At 38.3% G+C, this 21,655-nt stretch overlaps 1 long non-coding RNA gene across 17 annotated transcripts in view; it reads left to right on the top strand.

Moving 5' to 3' along the window:
* LOC111557781 overlaps positions 1–21,655 on the top strand; it is an 863,046-nt gene that overhangs the window by 513,681 nt on the left and 327,710 nt on the right. The window lies entirely within an intron of this gene.

The following is a 21,655-nucleotide window of genomic DNA, read 5'->3' as shown; positions in this document are numbered from 1 at the left end:
AAGACCCTTAGATTTGAAGAATATGGATTACATACAAATATTAAAGTACAAGGACATTCCCATGAACATTTCTTCAAAGCGCTTCAGCTCAGAACGGAATCTGGCAAGTTCTTACAGAAGAATATGCACCCTTCAGAAGAAAAGCAAAGAGTAAGAATAAGCATAAGAAATTCCCTCTTACAGCTGGAGTCTCTAATAATGGCAAACATGGAATACTATGGCCAGGGAAGTAAACATAATTTGTAGGACATATAAACAAAAATGCAGCAACATTTCTTAGGAGATGTTTATCGGTTTTACCTAAAAGTGTAAAATCTACACTGTGTTAGTAGGACGCATTCCCACTAACCCAGGTAGATAAAGGTACTTTAAAGGGATTTATTAACTGGGAACTTGGCCAATGAACATTTTAGAATGGCAACTCTGTAAGTTTAACTGTACAGTTATTTAGTTCTCTCCATGAAGGTGACCATGCTATTTAAACCGCATGGCAGAGCAAACAATTGTCTCTCTTCTGGTTTAGCTCTGGACTTTTCCTCTCTGTTTCTTTTTCTCATATCCTATTCTTCTTTTCTCCTTTACCATTACCACTGGAACATCTTCTTGATTCAAGGCCTGTGTTACAATTGTAAAATGTTCCTAATTCTTTGCTTTTACACTTTCTCAAATTTTCCTTTTTAAATATTCTGTATTTATCAATAGTTTCCCAAGGCCAGCTGCTTGATGCATTACCTGGGAAACGTCTGCATGACGTTGTAAGTCTTTATTTCTCTATCTGGAGCATTCTATCTTATGTTCTCTGCGTTCAGTATTTCATTTACTATGGTGATGCCCCAGAATTAAATTCCCTTTTGTTTAGAAGAATTATTTGCTTGGAGAACATACGGAAAACACACCACCCAGGAAGTAGCTCCATGACCGTTTCCATGTTAACACCACTGAGCCCCTACCTAGCTCTACCAATACATGCATTTTTGGAACAAGACAACTTTTCACTTTTATATTAGCATATTTGCTTTCTTTAGAAGAATACTTACTATTGCCTGTTGCTGATGATGAGGGAATGAAATGATACCGTCTCAAGCTTTACTGATGGGCTGCCAGTCGAGGGGAAAAAAATGTTTGGAAAGCCATGTGGCAACTTTTGCCAAGACTCTAAAAGTATTCGTCTCCCTTGACCCTTCCATTTCGCTTCTGGGAACCTATCCTGAGGAAATAATACTAAATACAGAAAAGCTTTATGTAAATACTAACACTATTTAACAAAGCACACTCTTGGAGAGGGAAAACATGAGAAGCACTCAATAATGAGAGAATGGTTAAATAAAAAACAAAATATTATTGTGCCATTACTATTGTCCATAAATAATTTGTATTCACACAAAATAAAATTCTGTATAAAATCTTGGAGAATATGTAGTTGACTCTTGAACAACGCAGGGGTGGGGATGCCAACCACTGGCACAATTGAAAAATCCACGTATAACTTTTGACTCCCCCAAAACTTAACTACTAGTTGCTTATTGTTGACTGGAAGCCTTAGCAATAATGGAAACAATTGACACATATTTTATATTTATATGTATTATATATGTCTTATAATAAAGTAAGCTAGAGAAAAATGTTACTGAAAATCATAAGAAGAGAATACATTTACATATAAGTGGACCCACGCAGTTCAAATCTGTGTTGTTCAAGGGCCAGCTGTATAGATACAATATGATCAGTAGATATGTAAAATGCCCGCTTAGAGAAGGACTATAGTGTAATACTCCATTAATTTATTTGGTTACCTTAGAGTGATGGAATCAGCGGCAATTTCTTTTTCTGTTTTTCAAGTTCATTGACATGTGAACAGCAAGCATGTTCTATTTAAATGGGGACAAACGAAAAGCAAGTTCAATGTTTTCAAAAGTTTCTCTAAGTCAGTCTTTTAAGGTTAACTCTCAAGATGATTTTGTTTGTTTGTTTGTTTGTTTGTTTGTTTGTTTGTTGTTATTGTTGCAGGAGATGGTGTCCAGGGGAAGCGAACTGACTAAAATATTTTTGAACTGGGGTGATTGGGGAGCAGTAGCTCAGTGAGGCAGCTTTATAAAGACTGGGTTGACCTCCAGGACATTGGGGAGAGATGACCTTGAACACCTCAGACAACATTAAACTCCAGGTTACAGCTGACTGGAATCCTGAGGTTTTATTGGCCATGAGCCAGTCTGCAGCTCACTGTAGCCACCCTAGTATTTTATAACATTGTAAAGACTGTATTGTTTCAAACATTTCAAAATTTTACACACAACCTGGCAGTCATCCAAAGCCATTTCCAATGGGCCAAAACTATCAGCAGCCACCCACCTCCTTGGCCATGGCTGCCTGATTAATGATGTTCCACCAATGGGGTCCTCCATTAGGATCATCTAGGCTGGGAGACCCCGGGACAAATATGATCTTTGAGACCTGCAAATTGTCTATACACTTTGCAGCTGATTTTTTTTTTTTTTTTTAATGGAGATGGAACATTAGAAAGCAGAGGTCTGGTGTGGTGTAGCTTGGATTGGCTAAATGCAGCAGGCTTTAATTCAATAAAAAAGCGAAGGATGCTCTTTGTCACAGACACTGTTCTTACTTCAGGATATTTGTTATGGCTTGTAACTTCTCTAAACTACTCAAGTTTCCCCTGCTCAGCCCTCCCCTTTTTTTCCATTGCTCCCTTATTCTGACTTAAAGTTTATTTACCCCATGGGCTTAGAAGTGAAGTTTTAAAAAAGCAAATATCATATTAAATATTCTCCATTGATGCTTTTCCTTTTGAAATGAATAATTTACACATGATTAAGTGTATTCACGTCCTTCACATCATGGCCTAAATCGCTTACGATGTGCCGGTCCTGAGTGTTTTACGTATGAGAACTCACTTAATCTTTGCAACCACCCTATGAAGTAGTTACTGTTGTCTCCATCTTACAGATGAAAACATGAATGCATAGAAAAGCGAAGAATCTTACCAAAGTCATTCATATGGTTTATTTTTTTTCTTAATTTTGCCCTTACCGTTTATTTATTTTTGAGAGAAAGAGACAAGAGTGTGAGCAGGAGAGGGACAGAGAGAGAGGGAGACAGAAACTGAAGCAGGCTCCAGGCTCTGAGCTGTTAGCACAGAGCCCAACGTGGGGCTTGAACTCACGAGCGGTGAGATCATGACCTGAGCTGAAGACGCTTAACCAACTGAACCTCTCAGGTGCCCCCATTCATATGGTTTATAATCAGTGGAGCTAGAAAATGAGCCAGACCGAGTATCTCTGATTAACTACCTTTTCACTTAAGATGGTTTTCAGTCTCACATTTTCTAACAACCATCATCATGATATTACAAGTGTTATGTTGAATATGTGCGAAATATTTCTTTACTGTTTCACTAAAATGGGAGGTAGAAATTGTTCTGAGAGAGAGAGAGAGAGAGGGAAAGAGAGATTTTCCCAAGCTTGTAGTTCCGATAGATACTGTCTTTAGATATGGACAGTAGTTTTCTATTCTCTAGCGGAACAATAATTTTGTTCCCCGGTTTGTTCTTCTAACCCCGCAAAATATTATATCTTCTTTGTTTCTCAAATTATTTTTGGTCTAAGTGATACAGTAACTATCAGAAACATTTATCACTATCATTAATTCCATGCAACTTTGTTTCACTTCTAAGGATGTTATTTATTAGGCCGACCTTGTAAAAGCGAAGAGACGGTACAGTCAGAAAAGAGGCTGACTCATTCCCATCCTATAATTGCGCACTGTCTATCTGGAAAGCGGAAAATGGAAATCAGTAAGATTTTACTAATGGCCACTGAGACATTCCAATCATTTCAGTCAACAGCTCTCATTCAATTATATAAACCTCGACTGTGCATTTTTTAGAACCAAATTACAGTATATGATAAAACAAGAGCCACAGGCTTCACAAAGTAGTCTATCTAACACCATAAAAGGCCCCCTATGAGCCCTTTATTCCATCTTGCTTCCCTGGTTGACAAGATTCATCAGAAAATTCATCTTTTGGTTTGGCTTTGCTTTGGTTTCCCTGAAACAGAGTGTATTTAAAAGGATTGTTCCAACAGAGGGTTGCTAGCCGGGTGTTGGGTGGGGGATGGGCTAAATGAGCAATGGGCATTAAGGAGGGCACTTGGTGAGATGAGCCCTGTGTGTTTTATGTAAGAGATGAATCCCCGGATTCTGTTCTTAAAATCATTATCACACTATACATTAACTAACTTGGATTTAAATATTTAAAAAATAATAAAAATAAAAGGATTGTTCATTTAGTACATTCTGCTGAATGATGCTGTTGATAGGATTGGGCATTCATGGTCTTGTTAATAAGAACCTGGAGGACATTGCATTGAGATAAGCCGGTCAGAGATAAATGCTGTATGATTATATGAGGTCTCTAGGATAGCAAAACTCATAGAAGCAGCAAATAAAATGGGGATTGGGAAGGAGTGGGAAATGGGGAGTTGCTATCAAAGGATATAAAATTTCTATTTTTTTTAAATATGAAATTTATTGTCAAATTGGTTTCCGGAAATACAATACCCAATGCTCATCCCAACAGGTGCCCTCCTCAGTACCGCTCACCCACCTCCCCTCCCTCCCATCCCCCATCAACCCTCAGTTTGTTCTCAGTTTTTAAGAGTCTCTTATGTTCTGGCTCTCTCCCTCTCTAACTTTTTTTTTTTTCCTTCCCCTCCCTCCTGGTCTTCTGTTAAGTTTCTCAGGATCCACATAAGAGAAGATATGGTATCCACATATGGTATTTGTCTGTCTCTAACTGACTTATTTCAGTCAGCATAATACCCTCCAGTTCCATCCACGTTGCTGCAAATGGCCATATTTCATTCTTTTTCATTGCCAGGTAGTATTCCATTGTGTATATAAACCACAACTTCTTTATCCATTCATCAGTTGATGGACATTTAGGCTCTTTCCATAATTCGGCTATTGTTGAAAAGTAGTGCTATAAACATTGGGGTACAAGTGGCCCTATGCATCAGCACTCCTGTATCCCTTGGGTAAATTCCTAGCAGTGCTATTGCTGGGTCATAGGGTAGATCTATTTTTAATTTCAACTACACAAGATGAGTTGATTCTGGAAATCTGATGTGCAACGTGCCTACACTTAGCAATATTGTATTGTACACTTAAAAATGTGTTAAAGATGTAGATCTTATCACAATTAGGGAGAAGAAGAAAGGCAACATGTGGACTTGCCTGTACATAATATCATGGAGGACAGACTCTTGTCCTAATGGTGTTACGTTATCTACCTTCTCTGAATGCACAGCTTCCACACATGGAAGAAGTGGGCCACACAACGGAAAGAATGAATGTTTAGGTAGCATTGAGGTATGGCTTTACTCTGTCCACCGCTTACCAGTCGTTTGGGGTCAGAAGGGTTAAGTGATATGCAAAATTTCACTTTCCTCACTTGTAAAATGGTTACAATAAATGTGTACATTGTAAGATTTTCATGAGGGTTAGAAATAATATTTCAGATTGTGCGATAGATTGTCTAGAAAATAGCAGACCTTCAATAAAGTGTAGTGAGTACTATTTTATGTGTGTTAATTTCCTTTATCTTCAGCCCCATGATGATGAGGAAAGAGTAGCATCTCAGCAGGCACCAGGTGTCATAAATAAATGCAGCATGAGTATGACATTTTAGTAGTGAGAATGCTGTGTTAATAGGAAAATTAATAAAAGTAGGCATAGGAATATCATACATTATTTAGCACCATTCCTGGGAAAAGATCAGGTTTCACATGGATGAAGGAAGCCGTGGTATAGTTTATGAAAAAATGCTTGTATTATTGAAGTCCTTTTAGGAAGTATTTTCTCTTCTCTGCGTTTTCCCAGTATACTCTTATCCAAGTAAACCGTGTCTCTGGTGGAGCTGAAACGTAGATTAAAGCTAAGACCTCATTACTGAAGAGTCAAAGGCTTATACTTACTGAAATATGATACTGTCTTTAAGACACCTGAGGGTGGACGGGATTAATCCCAACATCCTTCAAATGTTGGTGTGGTGTGTGCTTTATAGCAATTGGCCAGAATTAATGTTTAAGGCACCGACGTAAGATAGTAACCCTAAACCTCTATGACAACCCCTCATATTGTTTCAGGGCCTTCCATTACAAGCTAGTTAGGAAAGCAAGCTTCTATTCAGGTGGCTAGTGTGATTTGTAAGTTGTTTCTCCATAGTGATTGTTTTGTCAAGTTTAAACCTTACTGCTCTGAGATTTCTGTGCTGTAAGCCTACATGCATCTTGATGGGTTTGCTTGTGCTAAATCAGGGGTCACCACTCACCAAACGAAAATCTTGTTGTTATCGATGGAGCTTGAACAAGAAACTTACCCACTTGGTTGGATAAAGAGTACTTTGAACATTTGCTTATTGCAGCAGTCTCAAAAACATTAGGGTAGGAGTTAAGCCCACAATTTTGTTTTAAACTAAGTGCTCCTAAAAAGCGTGAGACTAAAAGCACCGACTAAAGCCAGTTATTTTTCTGGCAAGCAATATGTGAGTTTCCCCTCATTGCTAAGCCAGTAAAATTCAGCATTACTGTGGCAGTTTTCCTACTGTTCCTGTTCTTGGCCTGTGTCTACACAGCACCGAAATAGCTGGATGAAAAGTGAAAACTTCACTTGGCCGTTAGGATGTTGCCAAATACTGGAACATGGTGCATTCTAAGTCATCAAGACGTTTCGTTAGATTTTTCCCTCTTCACCACGTATCTTGGCAGTGTCGATGCCAGTGTAAACTTTGTCCACAGGGACATTTCATGGATTCATGATACTCAGCATGGAACAAAAGAAGGGACACTAGGTATCTTTTCAAAGGGACAGCTCCACCCAAATCTGTGCTTTTTCTATTTCTCTTATTTTGTTTTTCTAAATTAAAATCATCTTTTTTTCTGGATCTGCCCAAATCACATATCCTGGGTTTTTAAATACTGTCTCACCCTTTCCCTAAGCATCCTCCGAGATGATTATAATTCCATTTAAGGTAGTCAGCTTTCCTGCTTTGGATTCTGTGTCTCCTCCCTCTCTCTGCCCCTCCCCCGCTCACGCTCTGTCTCTCTGTGCCTCTCAAAAATAAAGAAATGTAATGAAAAAAAATTAAAAAAAAAAGATAGCTTTCAAAAGACAGAGTATATCCCTCTACAAGAACAAACAGCTATTGAATATTTACTACATTTGAAGCACTGTGCTAGATGGTTTGGCATATAAAGAAATGAGGTATAATTCCTGCTTTCTAGAGATAAATTCCATTGGATAAAATGTTTGTTTGCTATCTATCTATTTATTTATTTTTAATTTTTTTTAACATTCATTTATTTTCAAGAGACAGAGAGAGACAGAACATGAACGGGGGAGGGTCAGAGAGAGAGGGAGACACAGAATCCGAAGCAGGCTCTAGGCTCCGAGCTGTCAGCACACAGCCCGACACGGGGCTCGAGCCCACTGACTGTGAGATCATGACCCGAGCCGAAGTCAGACGCTCAACCGACTGAGCCACCCAGGTGCCCCAAGAATATGTTTATTTAGATGAGTGACAGGTACAGTTTGAAATATAATATTTGATAAAATAATAAACAAGAATTGCAACTGATAGCCAAGCAGACATCACGGGGTGTGGCAGAGATTGCAAAGGCTTTGCTAAGGATTGAAGATTGAGTTGGATATTATAAAAAGCAGGGGACTTTGGCAAGTAGACTACAGGGACCTTGCAGCCAAGGGGAAGAGTAAGGTGTCAAGGTAGTGGAGGGACCACTTCATCCCAGTTTGCTTGGGAAGCTCTCAGTTTTAGAGCTGAAAGTTCTGTGTTCCAGAAAACTCTTCAGTCGTGGACAGACAAGGATAGCTAGTCACCCTACTGGGCAACGATGAACATGATAAGGCCAGAAAACAATGAACAAGTAATTGGAGGATTCATTTAAGGTGGAAATGGAAGAAGAAAAGTGGTTTGTACCACATGGCAAGGACCTTGCGTCACCTATTGGGGCATTGGAAATGTAATCTGTGTTCAGTATGGGAAATCATGAATCCTTTCTTTAAATGGTCTGATGTCAAGAAAGAATTATTTTTGAGAGATCAGTCAGATCATAGTATGTAGATGTACTTAATCAATTCATTTACTATCTGTATTTGTCGAGCACCTACTGTGTGCTGTGTGTTGTTCTAGACATCAGGGATGCCACAGCTTTTGTTCTCATGGTGCTTACATTTTGGCAGTGAGAACAAGACAAAATCATACTTATATAATGACATGTCAGTGTTCTTAATAAATGAAATAGGACAAATGGACAGAGAGTGATAGGAAGCAGGGTGCTACTTTAGTTGAGTACTCAGAAATGATCTCTTTGATCAGATTGCATTTGAGCAGGGGCCTAAAGGAAATGAAGGAAAAGGTCATGTGGATAGTCAGGAGAAAAGAATCCCAGATAGAAGGAAAGTACATGCAAAGGTCCTGAGGTAGGAATGTGCTAATATGTTTGAAGGGCACAAAGGAGAGCCCTGTGTCAGGAGCAGAACAGGTGGGATAAGAGGGGTAGGGGGTTAGTACACTGGGTACCTGTGGTGACCAGCTCTTGCAGGGCCTATAGGCTTTGAGGAGTTAGTTGCTTTTCATTGAGTCTGGGGCACAGAGAGCAGATTGGAGGCTGTCTCAATATTTTGCACATGGTAGAGGAGAACTGGAAAATAGGACAGGATGGATACCTAAGAATGTCAGTACTATAATTTTGCAAGAAGGAATTAATTTATCAACAGTGAAAAAACACTGTGCTTCAAATTAGAACACGTATTACCCACTCTTCTGGTTCATCCTACTCCACCATAAAAGGCCATTCATATCCATATGTGGGGGGAAATCATATTTTTTACAATGAGGAAGCCAATAATTGTTGCCTATTTTATTAATATCTAAGGAAAACCCTTCCATTTTTGTATCAGATATCGTACAAAAATCCAAGAACAATTAAATTCTTACGTTTAAAAGAATAAACTGAAAACCCTGAATTTACTTCGAATTATTAAGCACCTTTTGTTTAATATTTCAGAGGGAAAGAAAGCCACGTTATCAGGCACATTTTGTGTATTTGATTTTTATCTGGGAAGATTTTTTAATTAGAGCATTAAAATTGGGGGAAAGAAAGAGGAAACTCCTGTCCCATGTTGCTTGGGTATGTTAAAATTTAAAGACCACATAATATTTACTACTCATTTTCATATTGTGAGTTTCCTAGTTCACTTAAAAAAATACACCAAATGTTATATTGCTTAATCCTCCCAAATACATTTTTATGTATGACAGTAATTCTGCTTGATTGGTGCTTTTTCATTATTATCCTTCTCTCCCTCATTTTTGGAACACGTTTATTTATTCAACTGCAGAATCACATGCTAATACAATTTTAGGATTGCCAGTTTAAATCTCCGCAACTCAAGAAAGTGAAACACAGGGTTTTCATAACAGCATTGATTTCCCAACATTTTTTATGCCTTCTAATAAAGTGTACGTTAGAATGCGAGCCAGCAGTCCAAGAAATGTATATAATCAATGTTGGACAAGTTAATGTTATGAAAAAGGTCTTAACCTTCATATTTTCTGATTTGTTTTCTGTTTGTCTGCTTTTAATTAAATTTTTATTTTGCAATAATTACAGATTCATATACAGTTGTAAGAAATAATAAAGGGAGAGCCTGTGTACCTTTCCCCAGTTTCCCACAAAGGTAACAGCTTGTAAACTATAGAGCAATGGCTCAATGAGAATATTGACATTGATATAGTCAAGATACAGAACACTTCTGTAAACCCAAGGATCCCTCGTGTTGCCCTTTATAGCCGGACCCGTTTCCTTCCATTCCCACACCCTCCTTAACTTCTGGCAACCGCTAATCTGTTCTCCGTTTCTGTAATTTCATTTCAACAATGTTACAGAAATGTTATAAAAATACGGTATATAGCCTTTGGGATTGTTGGTTTGGTTTTGTTTTGTTTTTCATCCAGCATAATTCTTTGGAGATTCATCCAAATTGTTGCATGTCTACATAGTTGGTTCGTCTTTACTGTTGGAGTAGCAATCCATGTTACAGATGCATAAATTTGTTTAACCATTCATCTATTGAAGGACATCTGGGTTGTTTCCAGTTTGAGGCTATTATGAAAAATTCACTTATGGATATTTGTGTAAAGTGGGTTTTCATTTATCTAGGACAAATGCCCAGGAGCACAATAGTGGGGTCGTATGTTCGTTACAAGTTTAGTTCTGTAAGAAACTGGCAAACTCTCTTCCAGGGCAGCCGTCCCATTCATTTTGTGTTCTTCGTGGCTGAGGATTGCTGTTGTTCCACGTCCTCACCAGCATTTGGTGTTGTCCAAGTTTTACTATTATTATTATCATAGCCATTTTAATAGGTGTAGGATGGCATTTTATTATTGTTTCAATTTGCAAAGCCCAAATGACATAGGACGTTTAATGTTTTCATGTGCTCACTTTCCATCTGTATGTCTTCTTCCGCTAAGTGTCTCTCTTTCTCTCCGAGAGGATCTATGCCATGAATGTTAGATCTTTTTCTGCAGTCCTGCAGGTTCCCAAAACTCTTTCCCTTTTTTTTTTTTTTTTTTTTTTTTTTTTTTTTTTTTGTCTATTTTATCCTTGTTTTTAGGGCTGGGTCATCTCTATTGTTTTATCTTCAAGTTTGCTAATTCTTTCCTCTGCCTCCTCCATGCTGCTCTTGGGCCAATCCACTGAGTTTCAAAGTTTGGGTTATTAAATTTTCATTATAAAATTTTTATTTCGCTTTTTGTTGTATCTTCTATCTCTTGGCTGAGACTTTCATTTTTCTTCTATTTGTTTTAGGCATCTTATTATTGCTCATGGAAGCATTGATGATGATGATAGCTGCTTTAACATTTTGTCAGATAATTCTAGCACCTCTATCATTCCATTGTTGTTGTCTATTGGCCTTTTTTCCCCATCACTTTTGAAATCCTCTTGATTCTTCCTATGAAGAATGACTTTTTATTAAAATTTGAACATTTTAGATATGATGTTATGAGAATCTGGATCTTATTTCTATCTTCTGTCTTAGATGACTTTTTTTTTTGACACTGTGTAGTAGGGGAAGTGGGGGTCATCCACTTTGCTCCTGCCATGTGAGGGTAGGGGTCTAAGCTTCCTGATCAGCCTTTGCTTGTGGGGCTGGAGTTAGGGTCTCAATATTTTCGGTGTTTTCTGGCTAGAGTAGTGTAGTTATTGCCTAAGAGTGTTCTTTCTTGCTAGGTCGTCCCTTTCTTGGTCCTTTGGCTGGAGAGAGTGGGCTTTAATTGGGATTTCTTGTGTCTGTATTCACTGGTGTTTCTAGATTTCTGGGTTCTTCAGCCCCAAATCTGGGATATGTGAGGCCCACCATCACCAGCACCCCTTGCAAGGAAGCTAATGTTTTTGATGTTGCTTAGTTTCCAAGGCCCAGGGCCAGTTAGCCTTTTCTTTCTACCTTTCAGGGTCTGTTATGTTTGTCTGATGTATAACATCCAGGGGATTTTCACTTGTCCGTAGCAGGAAGAATAGGAAGAGTACATTTATGCCATCTCTGAAGGGAAACCTCTTGTATCCCTTTTGATTCGATGCTAAATGAGCAAAAATATTGAGCCCTATTTGAGATCAAAACAACCATTTCTAGCTCCACGGTTTCAAATGGTGCTTTGTGAAACTCTACAGTTCTGAGGCTTGCCCCAGATTTAGGTCCCACAGATACACATATGTGATGGACCTCTTTCCCTGGATGATCCACTGCCACCAGAAAGCTAACACATTTCGATATAATATAAACATTTGAAAGCAGACTTGTTTCTCTTCTATCCTCGGGTTTCATCAATTTCTTTTCCTGGTATTGCAGTTTCTGTTCTCAGAATCATCCTCCTACCACACACAACCACGTTCACAGTCTCAGCACTGTTCTCGGTGGTGCCTCACCCTCATTGTCCCAGTCCATGCTGTCACCAAATCTGAGGTTCCTCGTTTACATTTTTCTTCATGCTTATGTGTTGCTTTTGGTGTCTAATTCCATCACATCAGCCCAGATCCTTAACTTAACTATGGAAATATTTTCCTCCATGTTCCCTCCATGTTTCTTCCATGTGCCATCAGAGTCCTGCTCTGTCTGATTCATTCTATAACATATGCCATCCTTCCTGACCCAAATGATCATTTAGTTCCCCACCTCTGTGCCTTGGCTTATGCAGTGTAAACCCTGCCCCTCTGAGCTACAAATATTCAAGAGTTATGCTATTTTGGGGAACAGACCAAGGAATCTCTTTTATTTTATTTTTATTTTTTATTTTTTTTAATTTTATGTTTATTCATTTTTGAAAGACAGAGAGAGACAGAGAACAAGCAGGGGTGGGGCGGAGGGAGAGGGGGACACAGAATCTGAAGCAGGCCCCAGGCTCTGAGCTGTCAGCACAGAGCCCGATGCGGGGCTCAAACTCACGAACTGCGAGATCATGACCTGAGCCGAAGTCGGATGCTCAACAGACTGAGCCACCCAGGCGCCCCAAGAAAACTCTTTTAAAAAGTCCTGGCTGATCCTACCAGCCATGGGTAACCACTCTACTTTGTTACTGATACATCCACTTTGTCAGTAACTTCCTATTGTTTTGTATTATATATGGCATCTCCTTGAGAACAGAAACATCTTATTTATCCTCATTTTCTTCCTATAATTTCTCCCCAAGCATCTTATATAGTAGTTATTAAAGTTGTTGAATGAATAAAGAAAGAAAAAAAATAATTCACAAAGCTTGTCCTGACATTTTCTTCTTGTCTTCCTTTCCTGTCACTTTGTCTTTTTAGTCTCCTCGAAGTGACAATATTCAGTCCAAATGACTTACAAATCTATTAAACTTCATAAGAGGACACTGCCAAATGAATAAAGGGCCCTTGAGTTTAAATATCTTCTAATACTAATGAGAAAGCCAATAGATAAAATGCCTCTTCTTTCACAGGTGAGAAGGGGCAACTCTGTTTCTGTTTGTGAAAGGTATAAATGAAGTGCAGGGCCTAAGATGCTATAATTGATGACAAAGAACATCATCATCCAACTCGGTGGCTTCCAAGTTGTCTCTAGGCAACCACAATACAGCCACATTAATAGATAAATCCAAATATGTAATTTTAGAAGAGCACATAACCTCTAAAGAGAGTTGCAGACAAGGTTTTTGCTCAATAGTGACTCATCTCAGTAGTTGACTTTTTTTTCCTGGATTCAACCAAGGAACTCTGAGTAAGTTGGCTTTGCCACGTCCCAAAGAAGCCCAGGGTAACTCTCACTCAGCCTTTGCTGTGAACAGAGACTATCAGGTCACCTAAGAAACAGCAATTTGTGGGCTCCTGCTTTATGCAATGATGACCTTGGCTTGCACAACCCAAATAGAATGTGCCCCAACTCATGAAGTCAAGGCAGTGTGGTAAACAGAGCCTGTGCCAGCAGGACATCATTTCAACATCCCCTGGCATATAAAACATGTTTGGGCAGGGGCACACACATCATAAGCTGTATTTTGGTGCGGACAATCTGGGAAGTCAGTGGCGACTATGTAATAAATCCATTAGCTTCATAGAGACAGCCTCTGATGTTATGTCAAGTCAGCCACTTGTTAAACTTTTGAAAAGTCACTGAAAATGAGTGTCTTTGAAACGTGAACGATGGTCAAAACGGTATGGAAGCAGAACAGATAGCCAGTTGTTGGGTGAAAGTGTTAAATAAAGCATTTTTATGATGTTATTATGGTGATGATGGTTGGTTTCAAATACAGACTATTGTTTTGTACCAGTTGACATCAGTCGGGTACAGCATGAGTATCTTGGGGTTTTAAGAGGAAAGGTGAGTTTCTTCTCTTAAGCATCTCCACAGAATTTATTTGTATCGAACACGCTCCAGCGCAGCCTGCAGTAATAAAGTGAATGGACATAACCTAAAGTGGGGTCCATGTATAAAGCCTCGACACTTCAATAAAATGAGCATCGAGCCTACCATTTTACAAAAGTTGTTTGCCGTTGTAATAATTCAATACCCACTTTTTGTTGAAAGCCGTTTAGTGACTATTGAATGCTTCAAGTCTAGATACAAATGAATGATCGCTGAGGCCTTTGGGCTTAGTACTTTACAAGGCAGAGTAAAACAAAAGCAAACAAAACAAAACAACTTAATAAATGCTTGTTTAGGGGCGCCTGGGTGGCGCAGTCGGTTAAGCGTCCGACTTCAGCCAGGTCACAATCTCGCGGTCCGTGAGTTCGAGCCCCGCGTCAGGCTCTGGGCTGATGGCTCGGAGCCTGGAGCCTGTTTCCGATTCTGTGTCTCCCTCTCTCTCTGCCCCTCCCCCGTTCATGCTCTGTCTCTCTCTGTCCCAAAAATAAATAAAAACGTTGAAAAAAAATTTAAAAATAAATGCTTGTTTAGATGGATTTACTTTGACATCGTGCTAGGCTCCCAGGGAAACCAGGTGTTTGCAAATTGTACTTTCTTAGTTTGCAAAGCTGAGTTGTACCTGGGTCTTTCTGATGCTTGAAAAGATTAGATGTAAGCTCGAGGTACCTACTCTGAATATTTCATTGAAGAACATTATATTTAGGGGACAGTTACGGTTAAAAAAATCAACCAATAAAATATTGCAGACTTCAAATATCATTGTTTTGAAAAAGGTGGAGAGATGGGAAATTAAGGGCAGGTAAAGATAGAGTCATAGCTTTACAGAATCGCTGATCATTTTTTCCCCTGGCTCTGGCAGGAGACATCTCTAGACGGTCATCACTATGGTTTGCACATTCTCCTGCACCTAATAGCTATTTTTGACCAAAAAAATAAAATAAATAAAATAAAATAAAAATTCAATGTGGATTATGGATTCTAAGCTGTTCATATAGTTACATGCAAGAAATATGAACTTGGAAGCTTAGTCTGTGCACATCGGTTCTTATTCTACTTCTGATTCTCAGCTTTCTGTCTTTGGGGCAGCTTTTTAAAGATGATATTACATCTCCAGGGCCTAATTCATGCAAACATTAGCTTGTGATGGATAAAACAAATGTGAGATCTTGTAATAAATAAATAGCACCATTTCATATGAACCAGAACACTGAGAGACTTGAATATAAAATACAATATGCTCAGAAATATGGGGACCATAACTGCGGAAAGGAAAGATGTGCCACGGTGAGTTCAGAAATGTGATTTAGCAAATGATCCAGACCAAAAAACATTTTAAAAAGAGGGCTCTACTGGCTGAAGCAATTTCTAATAGGTGATTTGCATTTCCGAAGAGCTCACATGAACTTGAGGGACCCCACACTGGACCATACAAAGTAAATCTCCTGATTTGAGTGAGAATATTTTTATTATATTTGACAAACAAATATATTCACATTTTGATATACAGAGGTAATCATTGGTATCTATATGCTATTGTAGTCTTTAATGGTATTCCATTTCAGAATAAGTAGAAATGTTGAGATTATGAAATTTTGAAACACTAACACTAATGTTCACTAAATGAAATTAAAACTTCATTTATCCACAGTATTATGAGAGAATGAAATGAAAATTATAAACTTTCTAAATAGCTGAAGTGTATCTCTTATTGAATTTTATGTTGAATTTGAATTATATTTGATTGAAACCTGAAAATATATCAAATCCTTTCCTATCTTCTTTTTAAAACAATTTTTAATGTTTATTTTTGAGAGAGAGAGACAGAGTGTGAGTGGGGGAGGGGCAGAGAGAGAGAGAGAGAGAGAGGGAGACACAGAATCTGAAGCAGGCTCTAGGCTCTGAGCTGTCAGCACAGAGCCTGATGCGGGACTCGAACCCTCGAACAATGAGATCATGACTTGAGCCGAAGTCGGACGCTTAACCAACTGAGTCACCCAGGCGCCCCAATCCTTTTCCATATTTTTAAGGAGGATGCTTTGGATTACACATGTGCACCTTTATGAAGTTAAGCATCTTTATGATATTCAGGCCAGTGAGGAAAGGAAGAATATGGACTTATATGATATCACAGTACAGCATATTAGTTTCATGTGGGCTTATTCTTGTTAGTTTAGCCATTAAAAAAAAAAACTACATTGTGTATAATTGATGTTAATACCATCACAAAAATTCTGTGTCACTTATAGTGCCTATCTTACTGATGAGGTGAAATACAAATACATAGAAGCATGCATTGGACTTGGTATATGCTCAATAAACATTAGCCAATATATGTTGATACTTTTTATAGATAGGGTTCTTTCAGAAACATCCTTAAAGGGAGGTTAGCGTGCAGCATGTTTTTATGAAGTGCCCTTGAGGTCAACACCTGTGCATTAGAAGGTAAGAAAGTAGGGATGGGCAGAGGGAAAAATCCAGTGACAACCCAATCCCCAGATCAGCTCTGGCTAAGTTTACAGGGAGCTCTGGAACTGGAATAACCCTTCAGAACTTGCTCCAGTTGGGCCTGGGTGGCCAGGCTCCTTACACATTCATCAGTCACTGGTAGTGGGTCACTTGGGAAGAGCACGAGGCAGTCTCTACAGGGGATCAGTGTTAGGGCCAAGACTAGGATGAGGTGGGTAAAGCAGTCTCTTCAGTGCAAAATTTAAGGGGCATCCAAAACCCAGTGACCAGAGCAACCAATATTCTAATGCAATATTTTTTCAAATCAGATTTCATGCAGAAAATCCATGGTGAACAAAATATCAAAATTTAAATAAAGACAAGCTGTTATTTGTTTGTTTGATGGCCCTGTGATGGAAATAGTGGTTTTCAATTAGACAGTGGTGCTCAGGCCATCAAAGGTATTAAGTCTTCGCTGGCTGGGCAGATTTATGACAACTGACAGTGTGGTGTGATAGGGCAGTACAAGTTCCTATTTATAGTCATGCTTTTTTTGTCTTTGTTTTTGTTTTGTTTTTGATTAGAAGGCTTTTGTTAAATTTTCCATTTGCTTCAAAATGTGGGGGGTATTTTGATACATGTATATAGGGGCATACATTTTGCCTTTTCTTCAGCATCCAATATGGCTGCCAAGCCTTACTGAGCCTCCAAGGCTATCTGCCAGAGCATTCCCATATTCTGAGACAACAAGTTCCCCATTGAAATGGGATCTGGAAAGCCTATCAAAGTATCCTCCACAACTATCTATATTGTTGAACGATCAAAAATGTCATCCAATGATGAAATTTTGATTAATAGTAAATAATGAATATACTCAACTCCAGATTTTAACCTTCACCTCAGGTTAAAAAAAAAAAGCCTCATTTCTCACTTATCAGTATTCCTTGCTAATATGTAATACATTAGGTATGGCTGGACGTTAGCTTTAAGTTACAAATGATTTGGGTTCTATCCTCTTTTTTTTTTTTAAATAAAAAAAACATCTGACTGCATGCTAACCACTTAATGTTTTCCCAGAATTTTAATTTCCTTCTCTGTGAAAATGGGGGTGCCAGATTAGGTAATTTTTCACGTTTACCCAACTTTCGATTTTAAATATCTGTTTATTTACCTTTGTGAGGATGCTCAAAAGTCATCCCTTAAGAACAGAAATTAGTTCATGTTACCGTGAACCTAGCAAATTCTCCAGTGCTGCACGTCATAAAACTGTTTGCCCCGCCCCCCAAATGTCTCCAGCTCATCAGGAAGTGTGAATTACTGCTGTTTCCTTTAGTGTTCTCGCTATGTGGTCATCAGGGTATCAGCCAGTATTAATTGGTAGTTAATTGTGCTGCATCCTAATGCTCTTCCCCACCCAGTCTTCCTTATTTTCTTTCAAACCGTTTGAGATCAGATAATCAGCTTGGTATAATTGCCTCTTTAGTGTTTACTGAAGAGGTGAGAGATTGAGGTGGGGGGGTGAGGGAGTGGTCAATGAATTCTGATACAGCAGTTTATGATATCCTGCCCCAAATTCAGAGCGGAGCTACAGATTAAAGCTTCGGAGAAGGGAAATTAGGTGGTAAACAAAACCTGCTAATACTTTGTGAATGTTTTACTTTGTCTGCGTATTTTCCCCCAAAGGGCTCTTTGTCAAGGAACATCTATTATCATACATTTGGAGAAAAACTGGTGTAATGTGAAAATAAGTAACGTGTGAGGGAAGGACTTGGCTCTGTATATAAGTAGGCATGGCATTCATCTTTGCTCTCTACTTCTTGGATTTGCTTAGGATCGTGATGGCCAGAGCCATAGGATTCAGCCATTGATTTTATTTATAGGAAGCTAAAAAGTGAAAACCAAGTAACAACTAGTGATTCAGGACTGTTGTATCACTGTGTTACCTATGCTTCACAGAATTGAATGATTATCAGCAAGAATTGCTGCTTTTCATTTCATCTGTCTCAGAATGTCAATATATAACCATGAGTATGTTGATTCCCTCTGTTCCAATCCCCTAATCTAAAAAGGAAAAAGGGTTCATTTCATAAGTGGTTTTCAGGAGGAAGTAAATTCTCAAAGCGCAAAGAGTGATTGATTAACAGTGTTGAGTTTGTTTGTGGGAGAGCTTGTCTGACTTGTTACCCTGGCTGTCTGAGTAGAATGCTTCCTAAAGAAAAGGACAAGAAACACACACACACACACACACACACACACACACACACACCATGCACCACAGAAATGTCAACCAACCAAACCCCATTTGGGAGCCTGCTGTTGTGACTTCATAGCCACAGCGTATTCTGTTATGCGACTGTTCAGAGCTTGATGTACACAATGTGCTTTGTAATCTTTGACAGTTTCGCCTTTTCTTTGAATAGACGTGTCACATTTGTGCTTCAGAAAAGCACCTTATAGAAGAGGTAAGGCAGTAAGTCTAATTGATAAAAATTTTTCTGCTTTATAAAATTCATTTTTTAGTGGAGAACCTTGCCAAAATTAAATATATATTTATCTTTATATAAGTTGAGTACTTGTTTCATAAGCTAAAGGACCTGAGTAGACATATACAGATGGGGTTATGCTTCAATATGAATTTTTTTCTGTGAATGGATACTTTTAAGCTGTGTGGTTTTATAAAGCTGAAGCCTACACTAAAAATACCCTACTATATTAATAAGAGCCTATTGACTATACTTAGGAATGCCCTAATGTCAAAATAGTTCACCAAAATGCCACAGTGTGTTGCAAGAGAAAATAATAATTAGCACTCAATGAACCACATAACTTCTACATTTAACTGCTACAACCTATATATATATATATATATATATATATATATATGTATATATATATATATACACACACACACACACACACACACACACAAATATATATGTTATTTAACATCAGGGTGTCTTTTAAAAACTTATTTATTAATTTATTTGTTGTATTGTTTATTGGGAGCATAAAATCAGAATTTGAAATGAGATACATTATTTGCATTGGTAAGCTGTACAGTAGAAATAATTAAGTGAGCAGTAAGATTTGTGTATGTAAATTACTTTACCTTAAGGGCTTTCAATAAAAATTAACATAAGATCATGTAACTCAATTTATTAAAAATGGCATGATAATTAATTCAGGTTCCTGTCACATTAAGTGAAAATAAACAAATTTACCTAATTAATACAGGCTAACCACTAATCAGTCTATTTTTTCTTATTATTCCTTGGAGTACTCTATTAATTGAAGTAAATGTTAGTAATTTGAAAGCATCATTCAAATCTTGTTCTATACATTTATTTATTTTTAAATGCAATATAATTTATTTGACAATTTTTTAAATAATTTGTATTTTAATTTTCCTCAGATTATTAATTAAATTTATATTTTCTTCTTTTTAATTGTTCTTTCATTTTTGTAATTATGTATCAGAAAATTTTCTTTTCTTTTTTTTAATGAAATTTTTTATATTAAATATAATTTATTGTCAAATTGGTTTCCATACAACACCCAGTGCTCATCCCAACAGGTGCCCTCCTCAATGCCCATCACTCACTTTCCCGTCTCCCGCCCCAATCAACCCTCAGTTTGTTCTCAGTATTTAAGAGTGTCTTATGGTTGCCTCCCCCTAATGTCCATCAACTGACGAATGGATAAAGAAGATGTAGTTTACATATACGATGGAATACTACTTGGCAATGAGAAAGAATGAAATCTGGCCATTTATAGCAACGTGGGTGGAACTGGAGGGTATTATGATAAGTCATGCAGAGAAAGACAGATACCATATGTTTTTAGTCATATGTGGATCCTGAGAAACTTAACAGAGAACCATGGGGGAGAGGAAGGGGGAACAAGATATTTATTTTATACTTAATTTTGAATTGGTCTAGCCTCCCCACCTCCCAGAATAAATCTCTTGAACAGAATTGCTTTGCTTACTTGCTTCTTTATCATTTGGGCAATGATCCCAACACAACACTTGTCCTTGTAACAACTAAATCCCATCTCATTCCGTTAGCATCCCAGACATGTGTAGAGTCCTGCGTGCATGGTTTTAAGATCCATGAAAAGGATGGAAACCTAGTCTGAGTGTACCTGCCTTTTCCTGGCAGGGCCCTGGCTGAATCTCATCCAATCTGAGTGATTTGAGGAAAGTTTTGCAACAGAACTGATTACGCTGATGTGGGAAGAGTTTAGGGAAACCCTCGAGGAAAAGTGCAGTTCTCTGGAGCTAAATGGAACAAGAGTAAGGAGTCATTTCTGGAACCAGGGGAGAGACCAGTGCTCTGGAGTGATCCTGGGGATAAAAGCAATGACTATCTGAGATTCCCAGCAAGGAGGGAACCAGGGGGATAAATATTTTAACCTCACATTCTTCCTTCTTTCCAGTCTCTTTCCAGGGCCTCCATTGGTTGAACCCAAATGGAAGTCAAAGGGCAAAAGGGATCCTTGTTGTAATCTTTGTGGGTTGGCCTCTCAAGACACTAAGCAGGGTGGGGCCAGATGCAGAATGTTAAGTGAAGAGGCAAACACAGTTATCCAGCACACAAGAATATACTTCTCTGGGGTGACCTATTAATTGAAGTAAATTTTACTCATTGGGAAGCATTGTTCAAATCTTGTTCATCTGCATGTAATTTATACATAATTTGGAATCATCCCCGCCCCTCCAAAAACACTGAAGTGTGCTAGTGTCATCCAGAGATGGGCTAAAACTCTTAGGAGAATACAGAATTTAATCCCTTTGAATCCAGTGTTCACTGAATCACTTAGTATAGCTAGTACAAATGTTGGTAACAACTTAAATGGGAGGAAAAATACTCTGGTGAAAGCTTGGTAACACTGTGAAGAATTTTTATGGTTTTCAATAAATGTCATTAATATCAAATTTGATTCTACCACACAAGAAACACATCCTCTTTATGAAGTACTTCTACATGGTAGAAAATAGGTTCTGCACTACAACTTAGCAAAAGTCCTGCCTCCACCTTCTCTTACCCAGATGTCCGTAAGTCACTTCACCTCCGAGACCGAAGTTCCTTTTTCTGAAAGAATTATCCCAGACATTGCCTTTTTCCTTAGGGACTTTGCAGGGAGCAGATGAGACAGTACATAAGATAGCAAACTATATGCTAGATAGTCTATAAACCTTCATCAAAGTTAGTAGATCAGTCATTCTTCCCTGCAA

The sequence above is a fragment of the Felis catus genome, chromosome E1 (assembly GCF_018350175.1).
Source record: "Felis catus isolate Fca126 chromosome E1, F.catus_Fca126_mat1.0, whole genome shotgun sequence".
NCBI lineage: Eukaryota > Metazoa > Chordata > Mammalia > Carnivora > Felidae > Felis > Felis catus.
Note: the sequence above shows the minus strand (reverse complement) of the source record. Positions and strands in the feature narration are given on the sequence as shown.